The sequence below is a fragment of the Heterocephalus glaber genome, unplaced genomic scaffold (genome assembly GCF_053883595.1).
Source record: "Heterocephalus glaber isolate CG9 unplaced genomic scaffold, H.glaber_assembly_v1.0 deba00001472, whole genome shotgun sequence".
Taxonomy (NCBI): domain Eukaryota; kingdom Metazoa; phylum Chordata; class Mammalia; order Rodentia; family Bathyergidae; genus Heterocephalus; species Heterocephalus glaber.
Genome location: NW_028258315.1, coordinates 1919216 through 1941397, shown reverse-complemented (window position 1 = coordinate 1941397; position 22182 = coordinate 1919216). Strand labels below are relative to the sequence as shown.

The 22182-nt window shown below is 48.1% G+C and overlaps 1 long non-coding RNA gene across 2 annotated transcripts; it reads left to right on the top strand.

Annotated features, from left to right (window-relative positions):
• Positions 1–5556: 5556 nt before the first annotated feature.
• On the top strand, positions 5557–20818 carry LOC110349803 (uncharacterized). 2 transcript variants are annotated; one of them, XR_015439272.1, is made up of 5 exons: positions 5557–7346; positions 7973–11403; positions 11610–13108; positions 13706–16077; positions 17950–20818. It is a non-coding gene; the product is annotated as an uncharacterized LOC110349803 (long non-coding RNA). The 2 variants fall into 2 exon arrangements; XR_002396074.2 differs by having other exon boundaries at positions 7973–13108.
• Positions 20819–22182: the final 1364 nt, after the last annotated feature.

Here is a 22182-nt window from a genome sequence, read left to right as displayed (position 1 = left end):
GTCTAGAGGCGGTGGCTGCCCTCTGAAAACTCCTCAAAGGAGGCCTTGCAAGGAAGCTCTGCCAACCACTCTAGCTCTTCTGACTCCAATTCAAGAGTCCTCTGCGTTCCTAAACTTTTACTCAGTAATGCTAAGTACTGGGCTTCCCTGTACTTTCCTGACTTGGTGTTTACTTAACCCTCTGAAAACGACCTCCCAAGCTTCAGGCTTCACTCTCCTCCTCCAGCCACAGAAATGAAGATGCTGCTGTCCCCGGTCCTCCCTGGGAAGGGGAAGAGGGAAACTGCAAGTTAGGGTTAAGCCCCGCTAATCAAAGCGAGTGAGTTAATGAGGTTACCAGCCAAACCTTGCATTTTAGCACCAAAGTACCCGAGAGCTCTTGCGAACTGTCCACGTACTTTGACAATGTGAGGCTCCGCAGAGTCTGGCCAGAGGCAGCCTAGAGCCATGAGAATGAAGCCATGGAGGAAAAACTGAGGGTAGTGAGTTCTAGCATCTTCTCGACTTGATACGCAGGTGTTACCAGTGCTTTGGGATCTGATGAAAAGCTGGGTTCCTCTCCTTGGAGTGTTTCTTCTTCCGGACTCTTGCATTAAGTGAATAATTCCACATACTGCAAAGTGTAATAAGTGCCTGATTTATGGAGAATTTTTCAGCTGGAACATACTCTATGGAAGAGACAAACACATAGAGTGTGCCTTTCATTGTTTTGTTTTGTTTTGTTTTGGTACCACGGATCAAACTCAGGTTGTTGTGCTTGGGAGGCAGGTGGCGGAACCACTGAGGTAAATCCCCGGCCCAACACATAGTGGTGAAGGTTGATTCGCGTGAGATTTTGCAGACAGCCAGATGACATTATTTTTTTTTTGAAAAGGAAACACTCTGAAGCCTGTTGGATACAATACATTGTCCCCCATCTCTACTCTAGTCCTGCTCCTAATTTAATACCTGTACACCACCATGGAAATTGTATACGAAGTGTACATTTCATATTGCAAGGGCAGGAAGTTCAAATTGTGTGAGAGTCAGAGTTGCATTGGAAATTCTTCAGCTTGTGCCTTTCCTTCACCTTGAGAATGTGGGCGGCTCGTTTCCTGTCTGGCCTGTCTGGGTTTTGTTAGTATCTGGTAGTGTTTGCAGCAGTCAGGAGAGGTGGTCCAGAGAGCCCAGAGCAGTGGTGGTGGACCTACGGCACGTGCCACAGCGGGCTGTTGGATCATTGAAAACCCTGAAAGGTTCGCTGTCACCAGGCCCATAAACCACAGGAAAGGGGTGGAGGTGCTCCAACAGGAGTCTTCCAATTCCCCTTCTTCACTTCCGGCCCTTTGGAGTTCCCCATGCATGTCTGTGGCGTGACTGGGAGCCCTGAAGGAGCAGCTTTGGCTACGCTGAGCTAAGGCTGGGTGTGACTGGCTGGGACCCTGGCTCTGCCTCTGTGGAAGAGCCGGGCCTCTGCTCCCTGGACTCCTCAGTCAGCTTTCACCTCCCCATGGATGGGACCTGCTGATTGCCTGCTGAGAGGGTCTGAAGCTGAGGTGCCAGTCGGAGAAACTCTGCTCCGAAGTTCACATACATGCACTCCTGGAAATGCTTCAGAGCTGTGCTTTTCTCTCCTGGTAGAGGTCCTACTTCTGGTAGATGTTGACCTCTGTCTCTGTGTCTTTTTCTGTCTCATCTGTTTGAGGGCCAAGTGGACAGAATCAGTTTCCTGTGCCGAGCAAAGGCCTGGTTTGTGTGGTCAGCTCAGCAGAGTTCGAGGTGGGGCCTAGTGCTCAGGCCAGGGGCTCCCTGCGGGCCTCTGTCCATCTGCTCTCCAGTCCTGGGTCTCAGGCTCTGTGACACAGGGAGCAGCACTTGAGAAAACAGTCACTGCTGGACTCCAGGATTCACTTGCCGCGTCTTAATAATTGCAAGCAGTTAACCATGACTTTTAAATTCGTGCCGCAGGGCAGTGAGAGCATTTCCTGCTGCATGCCGAGGGTGATGTGCTGGTTTCCGTGAGTGGACAGGACTTTAGCTTGCTCAGCTCCAAAACCTTGGATCTCACTCCAGTTCCACATCTACTCTGCCGCCCCGTATTTCTCTTTTAGCTTAGAGCAGGTTAAATCACAGAGCATAATTCCCTGGAGTGTGTTGTGAAAGCTAAGAATCATAAAAAGTATTATTGTTACTATGCAAAGTCCCTGTGGCAAAAATTATAGTATCTTTCCTTCCAAATATATTGCAAATCTATTGCTCAGCAACAGTTGGAACCTGGGCTTTCTTAAAACTCCATTTGCTTACACAAACATCATAAACTTCCTCTGTAATGAAAGCAGAGGTTTCCTCTGCTCCAGGGCACCACTGGCAGCAACAGGTGTATTATGACTTCGACAGCAGGTGGGCATCAAAGGCTCAGGAGAGGCGTGTTTGTGTAGACTCCAGATGGCTGATTCCTGGGTGAAACCCTTTTCCCCAAATATATTTCCCCTTCTTTATTGCTTAATCTAAAAAAAATACTACTTAGGTAGCAAAAATTAAAATTTAATTATTATGACTTTTAAAAATAATTTAGAGAAACGAAAGCAAGAAGTTTAACTCATTTTTATCTTTTTCCCATTTTCCACTATGTGCGCTCTCAGTTCAGATTTTTCCTGCCAGTGGATCACACCTGCCTGAGCCCCAGAGCCAGCTCTCCTGAGTCGACTGTTCTGTGACACAGCCGCTGGCGGGGGCCAGACCTCCTCCTGACTCACCGTGCGCTGAAGTCTCTGTGCCTCTGCTCAGTAGGAGAGAAGGAAAGGGGACCCCGAGGGCCCCTGCGGAAGCAGCCCTCCCTTTCTTCCGCTCAGAAACATTGTTTCCGCTCCATTCTCCTGCGTTCCCACCTGACTTGACTGCCCTCGGTCAGCTAGATTTGCCCAGCATGAACCTCCTTATCTTTGTCCCTTTACTGTGGGTGACAACTGGAAGCCACAACTGCTTAACAAAAAGAGTCTGCAGGCTGGAGGCCAAGCGTAGCTTGGTGGTGGAGTACATGCTTAGCATTCACACGGCCCTGGGTTCAGTCTTCAGCAGAATGGGAAGGCAAGATTCTGAACACAAAATAGACAGCTCCTTAGGACGGGACTTTAAACTTACTTTATCATACTGTCCATTGATTGATGCTAATTTTTAGCTAATAATCACTTGCTTTTCCAGGGTAGGTTCTGGTGATACAGAAGAGTTTTGGCATGATTTTAGGACAAGAAATCCCAGTGGATCCTAGCTATCTACTTATAAATTATAATTTTCCCCTATGTGGAAGAAAATGTTCAAGACTTATATAATTCACATACTTAGAAATGAAAACAACGTATTTTTTTTTTTTTGCCCTGCTTTCTCAAATTGCTTGGAGGTGAAAAAATGTTAAACGGATAATATCTTTCAACACTGAATTGATTTCTTAGCTTAATTTAAGCATAGAAATTGGGTGCCAGATGGCATAATCAACATGTTCCGTTGAAAGACTGCAATTTTATTCTTATAAGAAAAAACAAAATAAGGGTTTTTCCACGTGGTCTACTCAGCAGGAAAGAAAGTCTACACACACACGCCAACAATGCCATCTTTGACGAGGAGAATGACAATGGCTTTGAATGCATTCAGTGAACTGTACTGAAAGCTGCGATGACAATTTGCTCATTCCCCCACACAGAGGACCCAAGGTGATTAACTAGAAGGAGAAGCATGAAATGAATAGTCATGAAGCACTAAACTTTTTCCTTGCACAGTTGGACATTTAAAGATTTTCTGAAATGCATTTCATTTTCAAACATTCAATGACTGCATTTCATTCAGTATCCTGAAGCGCGGTGCCATAAAATGTGAATATGCCCCGGGATCTTTGCTGCTGGAGGTCGTGAAATGATTTGCCTGTTCGAGGGAGGAGGAAACTGCCTGTTTTCGCAACTCTTTCCATCTTTATGTGGCATTTCTGTTCCCCATAAAGCACTTTGCCAAGGGACTCAGTCATGAGCTAAAGGGAAAAGCATGATGTTTATAAGAGGGAAGAGTCCAAACAGTTAACTGATAAAAATACTGGAGCCATTCAAGTTTCAAGCAGAGAAGGAGAAGGGGCTTGAGGTGGGGTTTGAAGAGAGAAAGAGCTGTCAGATGATTACAGGAAGACAAACGTACATACGCTAATTACTTAATGACCTTGTTTCTGAAGCATGAAGAATGCCTTGCCTCGGACATAAACTATGGATAAAAAGATGGGGATATTTCTGATTACTCTAGAACAAACACTTTAAATGATTATTAAAATAGATATGTGGGTAGAAATAACTATTCTAATAAAGAAATAACTGCTCAATCTAAAAAATTTTCAAAAACCAAAAGAAGAAGAAGAATCATGTTGCTCTAGTAAGTGATTTTTTTCAACTTCAAGCTGCTTTTGCCTCTTCACTTTAAAAACATCTGTATTTTGATTTGTAGGTGTTTCTGGTGTGAAAATGCAGCCGGCTTGGCAATATTATGTTAAAATATGTCTTTCGGCCTCATATAGAAATAACATTGTTAAAGATGTGTATGCTTATGATATCAAATAAGTGTCAGAAAAACAATATTACATACAATTTTATTAAGACCTCTCGTCTTATTTCTGGAAAGTTCAATGTTCTCCCCATCCTGATTCTCATGATAAATATACTTCATAATAACTTCTTACCCAGGGTTACGCCAGGTAATCATCTTCCACGAGATTCGCCAGCTGTCAAAAAGGTAGCAGTTTATGTGTGATTCAAAAGGACAAATTGTATTTATTGACACATTAATCACATACTTGGCACTTTGGGCTTTGTAAGAAGTGTGGTAGCAGGTCTACGACCAAGTTTGGCTTTTCTAGGTGACTCAGATTCCAGCTCTATTCTGATCAATGGAAACAGTATGGAGTAAGTGATTTTATTTGTAAATGATTTGCCTTTTAATTTTTACCGTAAAATAAAGCAACTGAAGAAAAGTATCCTGTTAGTGGAACAAGAGAAAAGTAGCATGTCTAAAACAAAATGAATAAAGCAAAAACAGTGATGGTCACGGAGGTAAATAGAAATGGAGAGAAGAGTTCCGAACAGAATCGCAAGAGGAACAAGTTTTAGAACAAGACTAGTTCCACTGCTACCGAGACTAGCACAGGAATCTAACAAACAACAACTCAAGCTGCCGGCCAGGCTTGGCCATTCCGATGTTACGGATTAGGAGCTTTGGTGCAGGTGGGATGCAGGCACTGTAGTTTAGGCGAGCAGGGCAGGAAGGAAGGCGCTGAGCGCGAGTGATTCAGCCGGCTCCTTTGCCAGCACTTGCACCTGAGGGGCCCTGAGCGCCTTTGAGGAACCAAGCAGAATGCACGCGGGAAGCTGCTCCTTCAATGACTGGGAGGCAGGGCCACGGAGCCCTCTGCTTGGAACCGCTCCCAGGGCCCGAGTTTATTCCACGCTGCGCGTCGGGCGCCCTCCGCTGGCCGAGGAAGACCCACAGCTCGGGAGACCGGAGCCCGCGAGGAGGCGCCAGGGTCGGCGTGGAGGACGCATGCGCGGAGCAGGCTCCCGCGCAGCCCGGTGCTGACTGCGGCCGTCCGGTCACCGCCCCGGGAGGGCCGGCTGCGTCTATGCGTCCTCGCGGGCCCCGGAATGCCGCAGGGTCCGTCACCCCGGCCGAGCGCCGATTTAGCAGCTGTGCATGCAGGTCCCCTTACGAGGGAGACAAGCGGCGAGGCTGAAAGGCCGAGGTCTCCTGCCGCGGGGACCCAGCCCTGGCCGGAAGTCGGAGGGGCGTCCTGGGGCTGCGCTTCCGGTGCTGCGGGCCGGAACCGCTCCGGGAGGAAGGCGCGGCGTTGAGCGAGGGCTTCCGCGGCTCAGTGCGGAGCAGCCCGTAATTCACACTGTGCGTGCCTCGCAGCATCAGCAGCACGAGGACTGGAGGAAAGTGAGGAAGGTCGCCCGCAGAGGACGGGCCTCGGTGTCCCGCCAGCTCAGCGCGGCCTTGCATTCGCGGGGCGACAGCCAGAGCCCCGTGGGTCTGGCCGGGACCCCTCGTCCGACCGAACTCTGCCCCGAGGCGCCCTTGCTGCCTTTCTGATGGAATTCGCAAGGCTCTCGACTTGGGGGGTCTCTTGACTTGGTTACAGTCAAGAACATCAGACTTAGAAATACAAACTGTGGCCCGCCCCCCAGACTCACAGGCAGCGAGCGGGGCGGAGGCCCAGCCTGGGGCGCATCAGCAGGTTCTGCCGAAGCTCAGCCTTGAGACCCGCGGGCCCAGAGGGTGCCGGCATCCCGCTCTGGCAGGCTCGGGGGGCCTCCTTCAGCTGCTGAGGTTTCCGTTAGCCATGGTCAACCCACTTCAAATACTACATGGAAAGTTCTGGAGATGAACAGGTCACACATAAGCATCCTGGTACGTGATCCGTGCAGTGTGTTACCCACCCACTGAGCCCCTCAGTCGCCGTCTCCGGGCAGCGGCTCAACTGTCTGGAATTACAGTGCTTGTGCTCAAGTCATCGCTGTTTAACTCCACAGTCCCCAAGCGTTATAGTCAGGACGCTGGCGATTTAGATGTGCCACCGAGGGGCTGTCAGGGCTTCCTCTCAGAGCGAGAGTTCTCTACTCAGTAAGGAGGAAACCATATGCGGAGTTGCTGGGTCTCCAGTTGTTCATCTCTTACTGTGCCTGATTTATGAGTTAGGCTTGGTCATAGTATCTGTGTCCACGCAAACACAAAGGTGTACATGTCTCGCATTTACTGGGGTTCCTAGCACATCCCCAGCCCATGGGAGGAGATTACCGTACGGAAGTCCGCACAAGAACACGCAGGAAAGGCCAAGCCCTCTTCCTGTGCCCTTGCTTCCTGAGACAGGCACTGGTGCAGGGCACTGGTGAGACGGCCGCGCCAGCTCTGAACAGGCCTGGCCGACCGAGGATCCTCCAGAGAAGCCAGGAATATCCCAGGCACCAGATGGTAGCAACTGAGGATCTGAACTTACAGTGTGGAGTCTGTGGTGGCTCTGAAATCCCACAGGACAATAGCTGAACCCCTAATTGTCAGGATCAGTTCCGTGGGCTGCAGTGACCTGTGGTTTCACAGGAGAAATGCCTGCAGCTGGAAAAGCAGCAGCGGAGCTCTAGACCCGAAGGTGGAGGTAACAGAACCATGATCCACCCTACAAGAGAGCACGAGGAACCACAGAAAAGCAACAAGGCGGAAAACGAATTCCTTGGCTGGGAACTTACTGAATGTTTAAAATCAGGGAGCAGAGTGGTCAGAAAGAAAAGACTTCCCTTGGCCTTATTTCCACAAAGAAATGGAAATCTATTCATTTCCCTACTCAGGTTGGTTAGTTACAGAATGCAAGAGAGGGATTATTTCAGAATGTGTCATTTCATCTTGTGTTTTGACTTCATTTTTTTAACCTCTAAAGTACCAGGAACTTATATGTCTTTGTAAAAGTTGAAAAATATTCAACTTTTTCAACAGCATTTTTTATGAGGGAAATATTCAAATAAGGAGAAAATTTCAATTCCCAACTTTCACTTTTTGATCACTGATCTAACATCTACCTTTGGAGTAAGCAGTAATTATGAACACACACACACACACCCACACACACCCACCCCTGCCTGCCCTGGGGGAGGCCCCTTTCCCATCCTGAAATAGTCTTTGCAAGCGCCCTCTAGTGATGGGTTTGTGGAGCTCTGAGCCCCAGGGCATTTCAAACAACCCCATGGTGGTGCAGCCTGTAATCCCAGCACTTTCGGAGGCTGAGGCCAGAGGATTGCAAATTTAAACCCACCCTGAGCAACTTAGTGAGACTCTATCTCAAAATGTAAAAAAAGGAATAAAGGCCTGGAATGTAGAGGGAGAGCCTGAGTTCAATCCCCAGTACTGCAAGGAAAAAAATGTCTGTATAATAGAGTTTTCTGCTAATTTTCTTTCTTTCTTTCTTTTTTTGTACCAGGGATGGAACTCAAGACCTTGAGCTTGCGAGGCAGGCGGCAGAACCACTGAGCTAAATCCCCGGCCCTAATTTTCTTTTTTATATAATTTATTTTTTATTTTTACTAGTACCGGTGCGCGGTACATGGTCACCCATTTCCAGTGGGGAGTTGCCACCTGTACATAGCATCTTAATTCCTTTTCATCCCCTGCCCCCCCCCCAAAGCTCTACCTCCCCACTTCCAGTTACCTGTCTTTTATTTTGCTCTTTACTTATAATTTGGGTTTCTCATATAAGAGGAACTCCCCAGCACACACCCAGAATCCTGGGATTACAGGTGTGCCATCACGCCTAGCTGCCTGCCTTCCATTCTTTTCTTTCTCCCTTCTGAAACAGGATCTCACCCTGTTGCTCAGGCAAGCTTTACACTCTTGGACTGAAGGGATCCTCCTGCCTTGGCCTCGGGGGGTAGCGCACCCAACCCTGCCTGGCCCTTTTCTCTTAACCTGTGAGGAGCATAGGAAAGGCGTGTCACACTGTGCTAAGTTTGAAGTGCATCTCTAATCATGCTTTGAAGTTGTAATTAGCGTGGCAGTCTTTACTAAGTTATAGGTGTCACAAGCCGCTTGCTGTTTGAATCAGGCACCCAGAAAGTGTAACGCACTAGGACCTAATGGTCTCTTCTACAACAACCAGCACCACCTGCAGACCTAGAAGTGATGTTTACATCTCCAAGAGCGGTTGAAACATACTGTTTTCCAAGCTGCAGGACTCTGGTGAGGAGGAAGCTCGAGCTTCCCGCTCTCAGCTCCTTTCTCACGCTGCTCCTCGGCCTGCGAAGCCTGCAAGGCTGGCCCTGCTGGCATTTCCGGCGCTGTCCCTCTGCCCTGGTCCCGAGAGCCCTGCCCGCCTGGTCCTGGCCTGGAAGCGGCACCTCCTCACCCTTGTCCCCACCAGCTGTGCAGCCTTCTCCTCCTCAACCTCGCTTCCTGTTAAGCTTTCCCACCACTGCCCAGCATTCTTCAGTCATTCATTCATTCATTCATGTATTCACCTCCTTACCGTGGGGTGCTGGATAGAGCCCACCACCTCGCTCATGCTAGGCAGCTGTGGCGCCCCTGGGGTTACCTGGACCCCACACTCTGGCAAGTGAGCGCTAGCAAAGGCAGCTCTCACCCCTGCCTCAGCTACCACAGCTCTCATCAAAAGCGCTCTTCGCAGCTGGCAAAACCCAGGGTTCGCTTCTGAGTGCTCTCCTCTCTCGCTGGGCAGCATTTGTTCTCACTCACCAGCCTCCTTTTCTGTGGCACCACCATCACCCCACCTCGGTCTCAGCCCTTGGGCTTCTCCCTCACCCCGCTGCTGCTCTGTTTCCGCCTCCCAGACCTGGCCCTGCAGCCCCCGGGCCCTGCCCTCTCTCCCATGTCCACAGCCATGTCCCGTCCCTAGCACAGCCCGGCAGCTCTGCCACCGACGTGAGCCCTGAGCCTCACACCCAGCGCCGTTTCCCGCAGCCCCAGCTGCACCCTGCACCTCTCTGCAGCCCTGGCTCCAGTGCCCTCGCTTCCCCATGGCTCCATCTTCAGATCCTCTCCATGACACGGTGGGACCACCTTTCAAAACAGAGAAGTGTTGTAAGATGACCTCTGAGGACAGCAATGACATGTGACCCTCCCGGGGTCACAGTCCTGAAGAAAGCAGCCCCCTGGCCAGCAAGACACCCCCTTACCTGATCACCTTCCCCATCCACACCCCTCCAGCCCCCTCCATAGGGCTCCTAGTCCTCTCCACTCTTGCATAGCCATGTCCTGCAGTGTGCATGTCACCCTGCACTGCGGCTCCCTCTGGGTTTGCAATCCAGGTGTCCTGTCGCTCCGCCTCCTTCTCTGGCTGCTCTACCGGAAGTGGTCCTTGCCACCACCCCACCACTGTCACACCCAGACTTCACAACGCTTGCCCTGTCTTGCGGCATCTCCGTGGTTCGTGCTGGTGCCAAGCACTTCCACTTGCCAGCATCATAGGCCAGCAAGTCAGCCACCCTTCCCTGTTCATCCCCAACGATTTGGGTGCCAGATATCTAAGGCCTGGCCTGGTCATTGGAAAGGTCACCAAGAGGTAAACTCCTCTTCCAGTGGCGGGCAAAGTCCCCTGTGCACCGCCAGACCTCGCTGCCTCCCTGTACTGAGTCCCTCTCAGCCTGACCTGGGAGCACCCGCTGCAAACTCCCTACTCCCCACCTCTGAATGTCCTGGGGAAGCTCTGGCTCCATGCCGTCTGTGACTGCAGTCCTGGGACAGAGGAACCAGACAGAGGCCAGCTGGTGGTTGGCGGTCGGCACGAGAACATTCACAGTCCAGGAAGGCCGCAGAGAGCTCTCTGTCGGGTGCCGACAGTGGGGTTGTCGCACAGGGAAGGTGTCTCAGAACTGACAGGCAGGACCTGGGGATGGGTGGTCCCTAGGTCGGGCCATTAGGAAGGGCCGAAGTCCGGGCGACTAGAACCATGTGTGGTATCCAGTGGCTCTGGCGGCAGGAGGCCCACGATCAAGGCACCAGCAGGTGACTTCTCCCGAGGCTGCTGTCTATGGCTGTGGAGGGCCCTCTCTGTCCCCGCTCCTCCCTGGCCTTTGTCCACAGCCCCACACCTCTCTCAGAAGCAGCCCAGGACCCGTGCTTACAAGGTCACCGAATCCTAATTACCTCCATGGAGCCTCTGACCCCAGGACAGTCCTACTGGGGTCAGAGGAACACGGACAACATAAGTCATTTTCCAGGATGTACACAGCTCCTGGGAGCGAGGACGGGTTTCGAACCTGTGTAGTCTGGCTCCAGAGCCTCAGCTGCTAAGCTGCACCGCCCCACTTGGATTTATCTTGTTTTGTTGTCTTCGCTGCGCAGCAGAGCCCCTCGGACCCATGGAAGACAGGAGCTCAGCCCCAGCCGCTTCTGTCTGCTCTGCATCCTCTTCTGAGCCAAAGCGGTCACGGACCTGGGCAATCGCCACGGCCGCAGGTCCTGCTCCCCCGGAACCCGAGACCCTGCACAACTGCAGTCGCCATGCAGCTGTGCTGCCCCCACTGCCAGGCCCCGTCCTTCCGAATCCCTTCCAGCCGGACTCCGAGGCCCTGGTAGGACCCTCTTCCGGCACCTGGCCCGTGAGAGCCCAGGACGCTGTGCGCTTGTCCTGCTCCGGGCCTCCTCCGCTGTGCTCCTGCCCCTCCCTGCCGAGCCCTCGCTGCCCTGCCCTTGACGACCTTGAGGCTTCATCCCGGCCTCTTCTCCCGTCTCCTCCAGAGGCTTCCCTGACCACGCCACGCAGCGCAGGCTCGGGACCCACCCGGCAGACCCTCATCTTTTACCTTCGTTTTAGTTTTCAAGCTCAAACGTGTTAGCTTCGGCCACTGTGTTAAATAGGAGCCTGCGACCGTGGGAGCATCTGAGCCGCGTGGGCGGGTAAGGACTCTGCCTTGTCCGTGGGTCTATCCTTGGAGCAGACCCGTGCTGAGCACATAATGTGAGCTCTGCAGGTGTTCACTGCTTGCCTGAATGAGAGCCTTCTCGGTGCCCAGTGAGCCGCTTACGTTTACGGCTCTGCACTTTCTGCATGGAGCTTCCTTTTTGCGTTGGTGTCTTAGAGAGGTCTTCTGTGTGCCCCGCAGGAGCAGCCTCGGACTCCACCTCCCCAGGTTAGGCTGAGGGGGATACATCTGCCCCTGCTCCTCTTCGCTTCCTGCACCCCTTCACTTCCTAGGCCGACACAGGCCTTCTGTACGTGAGAATTCCCAGTGATGATCACCATGGCTATTTGACAACAAGGGTCAAGAGAATTCTTGAGGAGACACTGGTTTTCCAAACTCTAACAGGATAAACTATTAAAAAGCACAACCACAGAAAGTGCTGCCCAAACCAGAGAGCCACGAGCCACCAGTGGTCCCAGCAGGGCTTTGCGGTGCCCCCAACTATGTTACATCCCCTCCTGGTAGCCTGGAAAGTGCACTCCGCAGAGGCCACACCCGCGAGCGGCCGCGCGTCATGACGACTGTGAACATGGCCCTCCGCCTTGGACGTTGGTGGCCACCTCTCCTCGAAGGCCCGGGGCATGTGGCTCAGTTTCATAAGCAATCCCGGGTCTGGGTAAACATGCTTGACTGATTAATGATAACAGCTCTTAAAACACCACAGATGTTTCCAGTGCCCAGAAATGTTTATTTTTTATACTAAATTAAATTCATTTTCCTTCTCATTCCCTCTAAGGAGAACGGTGACAAACTTAAATTCAGAGTGGACTGCTGGATTAAAGATGGCCATGTGCCACAGCCTCTAACAAGGCGACAGGCTGGGCATGAGTTTCCTTGGGGTGGGGGGGAGGAGAGGACCAGGGCTGGGAGGAGAAGGCCAGCCCCAGACAGCATCGTGCTGCTGGGTGCTGGACGATTAGCACCAGGCCCTTGGCTTTTAAGAAACAATAAATATTTCGTATGTTCCAGATACAGTAATAATCAGTAGCGCACAGTATGTACTTATTTACCATGGGAAAAGAGAAGGAACCAAACACTGAGAAGCACTTGCTTTAAGCCCAGCATCACAACACAGAGAGGCAGAGAGATCGCTTCTCGGCCTTTTGGCTAAGATCAAGTGCAGAGAGGCAGAGAATGGCGTGTCCCTGGGGTACACTCGCCCACTGAAGCTTGGGTGGGTGATTTGCCCAGAGCAGTGCAGGCCTGGACCAGGATCTAAATGCCAGCCTCTTGGGTTCCAGAGCCTGCTTTCTAACTGTCTGTGGGTGTCTGCACCGCCTGCAGTGATGAGAACAACATGGGGCACCCATTTGCACAGTGTCTGTTTATCTTGTATGTATCGCTCATCCTGACCATTCGTGTGCTGATAAATTAGTTATTACTTAACAGGACAATATTAGTACAGCCACCTCATCCTACTGGTGCAGGTTTTCTCCGGGTTGCCATGGCCTTGATAGTTTCCACCACTGTGTATCAGAAGGAGAGATTCTCACAGCACAGCATGGCCTGCTGTGGGCGGTGTCCCCGGAGTCTCGGGGTCGACGCTCTGTGACTCCAGAACACAGGCAGCCTGGAGAGTGAGCCGTGGAGGAGAGAGAAAGCCTGGCGGTTGTAGCATCACTGGAAAAGCTGGAGCTGAAGTAAGTGATCCTTTTAAAGTCAATTTCAAAGGACAATTGCAAAACTCTGCCCCTGGCCGTGACTAGCAGGCACTCAGAGTAGAGAGCACAAATGGAAGCCAGGGCCATCCTCACACAGGCCACCCCCAGAACATCTGCAAACACCAGGAGGGGCTCGAGGACAGGTGGATGGACCCCTGTGTGATGATTCAGAGACCTCTCTCTTCCCTGCAGAAACAAAAACAAAATTCTCATCCTAACCTAGTAAATTGTGTTTAGAGCTCTGTTTAAAAAAATGTTTTTAAAATTTTACAATGCAGGGGTTGAACCCTGAGCCTCATGTATGCCAGGCCAGGTCTCCACCATGGAGCTGCATGCCCAGCCCAGATTCTGGGCCTTCCTATCTCGGTATCTCTGATTGCAATGAACCTCTACCAAAAAGGCCCATTCCTGCTATCCTAGAACATTGAATCCCTACACATGCGTTCGAGAAAAGCTGCCTCCTGCTCCACCTTCTGGGTCCTCTAGACTGACTGTGCTCTGGGCCTCTCTGACAGCTACTTCTGCATTCATCACTTTCTAACCTAACCTGCCTCTTTCTTCCTATTTTTGCATTAGGGAGGCATGGCTCAGGTGAAGGCCATCTGAGGCCACCCAAGAGGGAAAGCACATCCTTCTACTGCTTCTGGAGACTTTTCCCACTCAGGCCGTGAGGCTGATGCTGCCAAAATTCTGTCAAACGAAGGCATGGTGAATGTGTGAACCTGGCTATCACTGGGCAGCGGAGCCCGCGGCCTCCCAGGGGCACTGTGTGACCTTCTCAGGGCCCTGGACCTGAGAAAGTGGGAGCCTCCCCATGTGAACCCCCTTTTGATCTTGGTATACAAAATGAGGATACTGTAGTTCAGTGGCAGAGTGCTTGCCTAGCATTAGCAAGGCCCTGGATTTGATCCCCAGCACCACCACCAAAAAAAATATTTATTTATTTATTTGTTTATTTATTTATTTATATGTAAATGTATGTTAGGATTACAATGCACAGTGTCCGTGGCGACTTGATTAAGGTGAAACTGTACAGAACGGGTAGCTGCTCTGCTCAGGCAGCACTTCGAAGGTGTCCATCGGCTTGTCCTGAGCCTTCCCTTCTCTGCAAAGTCAGAGGCTTGGTCTGCAGGGTCCAGGGGCCCTGCCGCCTCTGACCTGGAGCCTCAGCTTTGTGTCACGGTGATTTACCTTGGAACCTCACCGAAAGGATGAGCGCTGGAATAACTTAGTCACCTGTGTGCATTCACCACGTTATTCCCTGGAAGCCGGCTCAGGATGGAGACAGCAAGGGCGTGGAAGGGGCGGAGGCAGCCGAGGAGAGGAGAGGACTCGCGACATCCTCCCTGGGTGTGGAGGAGGCAGGGGACCCAGCACCCCTGGGTGCCTCCTCTCCGCCCGGCTCTGTGGCTAACACTATGGCAGGAGACAGTTCTTGGTTTTCTGTATCCCTGCAGCTAACAATTGCATAATCCACTAAATCTAAAAGCATTTATTTTTTATTTTATTTTTATTTTTTGGTACCGGGGATCGAACTCTGAGCTAAATCCCCCGCCCAAGGCATGTATATTTTGAAGCTATTGCAAATGGAAAGACGCTCTCTCCCTGGTCCTTATTTTGTGTAAGACAGCTAAGCAAAGGACACACCCCCAATCCACTAGGACCCATAAGGAGTATCACAGTATTATAGTACATAAATGAAATTCCTAATTAATGGCAGCCTTTTTGACCTAATGTCCACTAAATGAAGTCAGCTAAGAAGAATAGCATGAGCGATTGTTTTTATTTACTCTGTCCGTATGACGGGATAAGTCATAAAGAAATTCTCCTTCAGTTACCGCAGACGGACAGCATGGCCACGTAAATAATAACAGCGCAGTGGACTGATGGCCGCTTGTCTGTCTTCCGGTGGTGCTCAGCACTCTTCCCAGCTTACAGTGACTCCTCGCGAGTTTCTTTCTTAACCACAGTGGTCCCAGCAGCCACTCAATTGTTTCACTTCTTGGTTGCAGGAATAAACCGAATGTGTAGCTTTACTCTGTTCGTTAATGTGGTGTGAAGGAGATATGTTTTAAAATAGCATAGTTTAAAAAATTTAAAACAGACCCACAACAGATAAAATTCCTCCAGAACAATCGGGGCCGTCTGTTCTGCGAAGAGAAACAACACCACGTTGTGGGGAAGCCGATCCTTTTCGTCCCTCCTCTGAACCAACTTCTACTGTGAGGAGCTGGAAACCCCAGACGCTGCGGCGAAGACCTGAGCAGCGAAAGAGAGCAGGAGCCCGCTGCCCAGCGTGGCCACGGAAGGCGAGCGCCCCTATGGAGGAAGGGGCCTCCTCCCGGGGTCGCGGCCGGCGCAGGGTGGGCCGAGCACCGGACTCCTCCCAGCGGGCAGGAGGCGCTGCTCCGGCGACCCGCGGTGGGATCCGGGCCTGCTTTCCAAGCTTGCTGCGGGAGCCGCGGACGGCCCGACCCTCGGCGCTGCCGCCCCGCAGCCCGGCCCGGCGCCCGCCCAGCTTCCCTGGAGCGGGGCCAGGTGCACCGCCGCCGGGCTTCCTTCCGGTCCGGTGCGCAGCGCCCGCGGCCGCCGGGCGCCTTGGAAGGCTCTCGCCATTTCCTGCGTTCTGCAGGAGCACTAATTGAAAATTTGGGTGGCCTTGCTTATTTATTTTTCTGGAACGCAGTGGGTTATATTTTCATGGCATTTTCTCAGCAGTGCGGCGTTTCCATTTCAAACTACAACAATGAGAAGAAAAGCCAGTCGCCGTGAGCGGCCGACGCGCGGAGGGCCCCGCTCTGGCTGTGGTCCTGCGGCTGTACTAACTAGATCCAAGCCCGCAGACGCCGCTCCTTCGGGAAACTAAAAGACAAGTTTACTTCCTTTTAGAAGAAGAGAAAACACAGGGAAATGCTCCGTTACCGTGACAAGTGAAGGCTAAACAAGAGGTACACTGGGAAACTACTTGGTGAATTTGGTGATTGCCCGTCCAAGTCCTCATGGAACGGGCTGGCTCTAACTCTGTTAACAACAAACACACTCATATCACCACACAGGCCCACTGGGGTACCACAGGAATGACATGCACATATATCACAGGAGTGGTTTTCCTTAGGACTAGGAAGGCTCATGGTGAATTTTTAATTTTCTCAAGATGCCACGCCATGCTGTTCTAATAATGTACCACTGCTGTAAATTTTGTATTGCCCAACATTCCAAGAGGACTTTGTTTCAATGGATTTGTGTAAAAACACAATCTTGCCAAAAATTAAATTTATCCACAAGGCTTAATTTACACTTTAAATGTACTCTTTAAAACTGACTTTGCTTTCATCCTGGGTGAGTTTGATTTCCAAACTAAAAGTGCAGGGAGAAAGTGAATTTGTAATGTCTGAAACATTTTGCGTGAAATATATTAAAAGAAAAATTTAGTGGTTGAAAATCTAGACACGTGTTTGATTGACTTAGTTACCAAAGATGATTACACAAATTCCACTCCCCTAGAGAGGCCAGTGGAGGAGCAAGTACATATCCATGTTTCTGTCTTTAAAGTGGGCCGGATCTGCTTCATCTCTTAATCCTGGAGCTCCTGCCCTTGTTGTATACCCGTCTCTGCCCCAGTGTGACTGACGGATGTGGTAATGAGACCTCAGTTTACCTCAAAATGGAAGAGAAGACCTTCCCGTGGAGCAGAGGTCACCATGTCTGTGAATTGTCCAGCTTTATTTGGAGCAATTGATTTTGAGAAATTAAAACAAAACTTCAACACCCAAATTAATACTATTAAGTGAGTTATTTTTTATAAACTGGAGATCGCACTAAACTGTCAAAAATCAAATCCTCTAGTTATATAAAAATTAGTAAGTTTATAGAGGTGTCTGACTTCTTTGGTGAAAATTTTCAGCACTGCTTTGCTATAATTTATAAATAGGATTTCTTTTCCATATATATTTTGTCCTTTTCTTCTAGGAGTTGAGGGCCTTGCATTTGCTAAACACATGCTTTACTATGTATTAAGTTCACCCTCAGGCCCATATATCTTAAAAGTAAGTGATTAATGAGGAAAAAATTTGCCTATAGTATGCAAAAATTGCCTAGTGGAAGTATGTAATTTGATTATATATAATAAGCTGAATAATAATTACAGTTTTCACATGATACTGATTGTATATCTGACACTAAGATATGCTATGCACAGAATAATGGTCATTGCTCCATATATCTCTTCATAGGCTATCAAAGTGTTTTTCAACATATAATTGAGATTCATATCTCTCTGAGGCTAACTTATTTAAAAAGTTAAAAAGTCATTAAGAAAACATGAAAAGGAAAATCAGTCTATGTTTTTTAAAGTATACACATAGTAATAGAATCAAGTATAAAACAGGAAACATATTACAGTTTTAATAAAGAATATATTTAGCCTTGGATGGCTGTCCTGATTACTGAATAAAATTGTTGAAGTTCTTGCACTCTTAGAAAACAAAACAGAAAACATTTATTCATTCACTTGGTAAATTCAAACATATTTTATTTAATAGTTTTTCTTTACATGTCTCTTTTAAAAATAAAATGTTAAAAGCAAATCACATCATTCACACCCGTATCCTTTTTCGTAGTAGTGGGCCCACCTCTCACCTTGTCTGTCTTGTTACAGTAAATCATATCTTAAGAAAATAAATGAACAAGTCCATTTGGATATCTGGGCTTTTGCAGATAAGTCTGAACATATGAGAAAGGCAAGTTTTATTATTTGTATAGTCTCAAAAATAAAAATTATACATTTAAAATATTTTCCACTACCATTTCTACTTTCCTAGGATTAGAAATACTTTTCAGCATGGCTGACTCCTCCCCGACATGGCTGTGAAATAGCAAACCTAAAATGTTTTTCCAAGAAATGTATTTCAGAGAAGAAACAAGAGCAAACCGCTTCTCCTGACTTGCCCTCTCCTGGTGCAGCCGGGAGCTGCCCTTTCACGTCAGTGGCGATGCAGCACCGCAGAGAATGTTTTACACTTGGTGCACAGACAAAACTCGCAGCTCAATGTAGGCATCGCCCAAAGGAACTTAATGCCCCAAATTTCGAAACTATGCCTAATAACAACACGCAGTGTGGGCTGCAGGGTTTACATCACAGAGGAGAGGCCGGTGTCAACAGAGGCCCTGGGAAGGGACAGGATTGCCGAATGGTTCGTACAAAACAAAACACACAAGCCTAAGTATGAGCTATCTTCCCATCTGCTTTCTCTTGAAACTTAACAACTTAGACAGAAACCTGGGATATGTACAGTGTGGATAACAGAATTCTTGGATCTATGTATTGGCTTTCTATGTCTGACATTCGACTGTAAACAAGTGACAACTCACCTGATCTGGATTAGTTTTTCCAAAGCATGGGCAAAATACACCAGGTTCCTGATCTCTTTTTCTTGAGCACGTGAGTTGGTTCTTCTGCACATTTCCTTGTAACAGAAGCACAAAGAAGTGATGTTCTAAGCCAGCGAGGAGCCAACTGGCTCTCCAGGACCATGTTTGCCAGTGCAGACGGCCACCTCAGCCGAGCCCGGAGAGAGGGCGCCCTGTGGCCGGGAAGCCCACACCCTCCCAGTGGTTCTCCAGTTACAGTCCTGCTTGCAGAAGCAGAAGAGCTGTTGAAAGCAAAACACCAGTAAACGATCTTCCTATGATGACCGGTTCAGCCACAAAAGAGAAGTGTGTTAATCAGAGAAGTTTTTAAAAATTAGAACGCCGCTGTTGGCATTTTTTCACATGGAATTCTGCTGAAGACCTCAATTTACAGAAAAGATCAGAGATGTGGGGAAATAAATACTGAAGCCATGACCGAGGAGGCAGGACGGTGATGCAAGGAGGGGTGAAATGAGGCTAAGATGAAGCAAACTGAGCATCTGAGGCCCTTGAGCCTCGAAATCCACCCGCAACACCGCCATTGGGCAGGGACATCTCCTTTCCCATTCCCTACATGCCACCCTCCTCGGTAGTTCCCATCTCTGAGTTTAATTTTTCAGTCTTTTTTTTATAGTGTGTGTGTGTGTGTGTGTGTGTGTGTGTCTGAATATATGTGTGTGTAAATGTACACACATGTGGCTATGTGTATGGGAGGGTATTGTGTGTGTTCATGAGTGTGTAGCTGGGGTGTATGTTTGCAGTGTGCATTGACAAGCAGGTGTGTCTGCGTGCATGTGTGCTTGTGTGTGTAGTGAGCAGTGGTAGTCAGTTGCTACTGGTGAAAAAGAAAAGGCTGGGGCCGGGGATTTAGCTCAGTGGTTCCACCGCCTGCCTCGAAAGCTCAAGGACCCAAGTTCAATCCCCGGTACCAAAAAAAGAAAAAAGAAAAGACTGGTTTCATCAGGACCATTTGCCCTGTAAGGAAGGAGGGGCACAAACAGGAAAGGGGGAGGAGAGGGAATAAGGGAGGAACAAGGAGGAACTTGTCAGGTTGTTGGCTCAATTTTCTTTTCTCTGTCAACCTGCACATTTTTCTTTTGCTTTCATTCTTTCCTTTTTCTTTGTCTTTCTTTCCCTTTTTCTTTAAAATTCACCTGTTGTCAGTCATTTTACCGTGGCCTGGAATTGACTTAGGGGACATCCGTAACCAGAGCACATGGAGGTGCTGACACTGTGGTCTCCCACAGATTTGTGCGCATTAAGGAAGGATTTCCCTTCTGAGTGTTTCTCAGAAATTGAAGATTATTATTAATAGGGAGTGTTAATAGTGTTACAGATATGCTGAGAAAAGAATGAATCAGTTTTTTCATTGATCAGAGTTCACTGATCAGAATCACTAAATTTTCCATATTTCATTTTTAAGTAAGTCAATTGCTAAGAATGTAGAAAAGTAGTTCATTAAATGTTTTACTTCAAATAATGCTTCCATAATGAGAAATTTTAATTTACACTTAAAATATAAGAGACCTTAGGTTTATTGAAGTTAATTTGGTGTTGCTATTTTTTTATATGCTAAGAAAACATGAAATCTTTTTGGATAGAATAACTTCAATTCTGTGGCTGAACTTATGCATTCTATTATCATATTCATAAGAAATGTCAGTATTCTAAATTATTTGGGTTTATTAAGTGTGTAGTTATTAGATTCTTAGTCAGGGGTGCATAGTTTCAAAAACATTTGAATAATTTGTCATTGTCATCTTTCAAAAATACTTATATGTGTATACTTATCCTCATGTGAAGTTACAAATGTAACTTTCTGTATTTTAATAGCTATATCAATAACGCATCTGCAAATGTACACATAGAATGTGAATTTTAATATATTCCCAATATGCATAATATCACATCAAAAATTGGAAGGTGAACAGCTCATGGGGCAGTTACCGTGTTGAAGTAGTGAGTTTATATTTGTTTCTGTTGTAAAAAAGATTGGTTGAAAATAGCCTTCTTTCCAGAACAATTCCTAGAGCACTTGATTACCCTAAACCTAGCCAGGATAATGGGACTTTATTTGGTTTCACTCAAATCTTTCTAATATAAATGTGTGCTTTTAAAGAAAAGCAGATTCTTCAGAGTTTGAGTGGTTTTGTTCTTTTTGTTAAAGATTTTCCTCCAAGAGACTTTCTTGGGCAGCTGATCTGTATCAGGCCTCCTGGTGAACCCTGACCAAACAACACCTGTGCACCCAAAAAAACAAATAAAAACGAGGACCAACAAGAGGTTTCATTTATTCGCCTCACCTCCCACTACCCAAAATACATTTTTCTTCTGGAAAATTAATATGGCAATGATAATAATTAATTATTATATCTTTCCCTTAATGGCATACTAGCTTAATTTATTAAGAAAGCAAGAGATAATATGTAGAGAAAGAACAATGCCTTGTGTGTAAGGGCACTTTGAGGAACTGAAAAAAGCTAAGCTTGAATTGCTGCTACAATGTACACACACAGAGCTCTGAATTAGAGAACAGTTTGTGCTGAAAATGCGCCTTTTCTCTAAGTGCTTTCTCCAATTGTGCTACCTCTAGGATTAGCCAAACACAGAACTCGTAGACATCTTTTAAAAAGGAAAACAATATTGTGTTGTCATAAATCAAGAAAGGAAAGCAAAGTAAAAATCCTGTAAATACAGAAGGTCAACTAAATGTGTAAAAGGCTCCCCTCTCTGTTTGATGTGGGAAGTTGCCTTGTCCCATGCTGGAAAAGCATCCTCAATTCTTTGGGAATTAATTTATATTTTATTTCTCTTGAAGCATGCCAAAACTCACTTGGAGGGGCGAGGACGCACACAGCAATGCTTTCCATTCCCCTTTTCCTCTGAGTAGCATTCTACTCGACATGATAGTTTCTGGCCTGAAATTATATTTACCAGAAAGATTGCTGCCAAACTTAGAGTTGGTAGTTACTAGTGTATTTATGAAAGGCAAGAGCTGCGAAAGCGGATGGTGTTTAATATTTTTTCCTGGATATTAATCAACACTGCCGTGTCGCACTGGGCCGCACTGTTTTCATTAGGCGTCAGGCAGGATTGGCACCGCAAAGCAGGCCAGCCCTGCAACCAAGGAAAATACAGTCTATAAACCCTACTTCAATCCAGAAGAATGAAACTTCCTTCTGAAATAAATGCCTGCAAACAGGGGCTGCTTAAGAGCAGGAACAACTGTACTCGGTCAGAGCCGAACATAGAGCCTCGTGAAGGACCATGGGCAAATGCTGACAACAGGGGTTTCCAGGACTCCAGGGTGTGAGGGTCCCTAACAAAGCTCTCTCTAAGAACCAGTGCAGAATATCTTATCGTACAATTAAAGCTATATCCAAGATGCACCTTTGATGGCTGTGAAGGCTTTTCGCAGATCTCATTCTGGAAAGCCCTGTTGTGAAGAGGGCGCACACATGTGCTGAAGTCTGTGAGCCACGCCTGTGTGTGCACTGGAGCTTGTGACTTGTGTTAGTGGAACGAATGTACATCATGTTACATGTACGTAAAGCATGATAACAGTGCAAACTGACCCAGGCTCATATATGCAGGATCTGAAAAAATGTGGTCAAGCTTAACAGGAATTAATTAAAAAGTAGAAA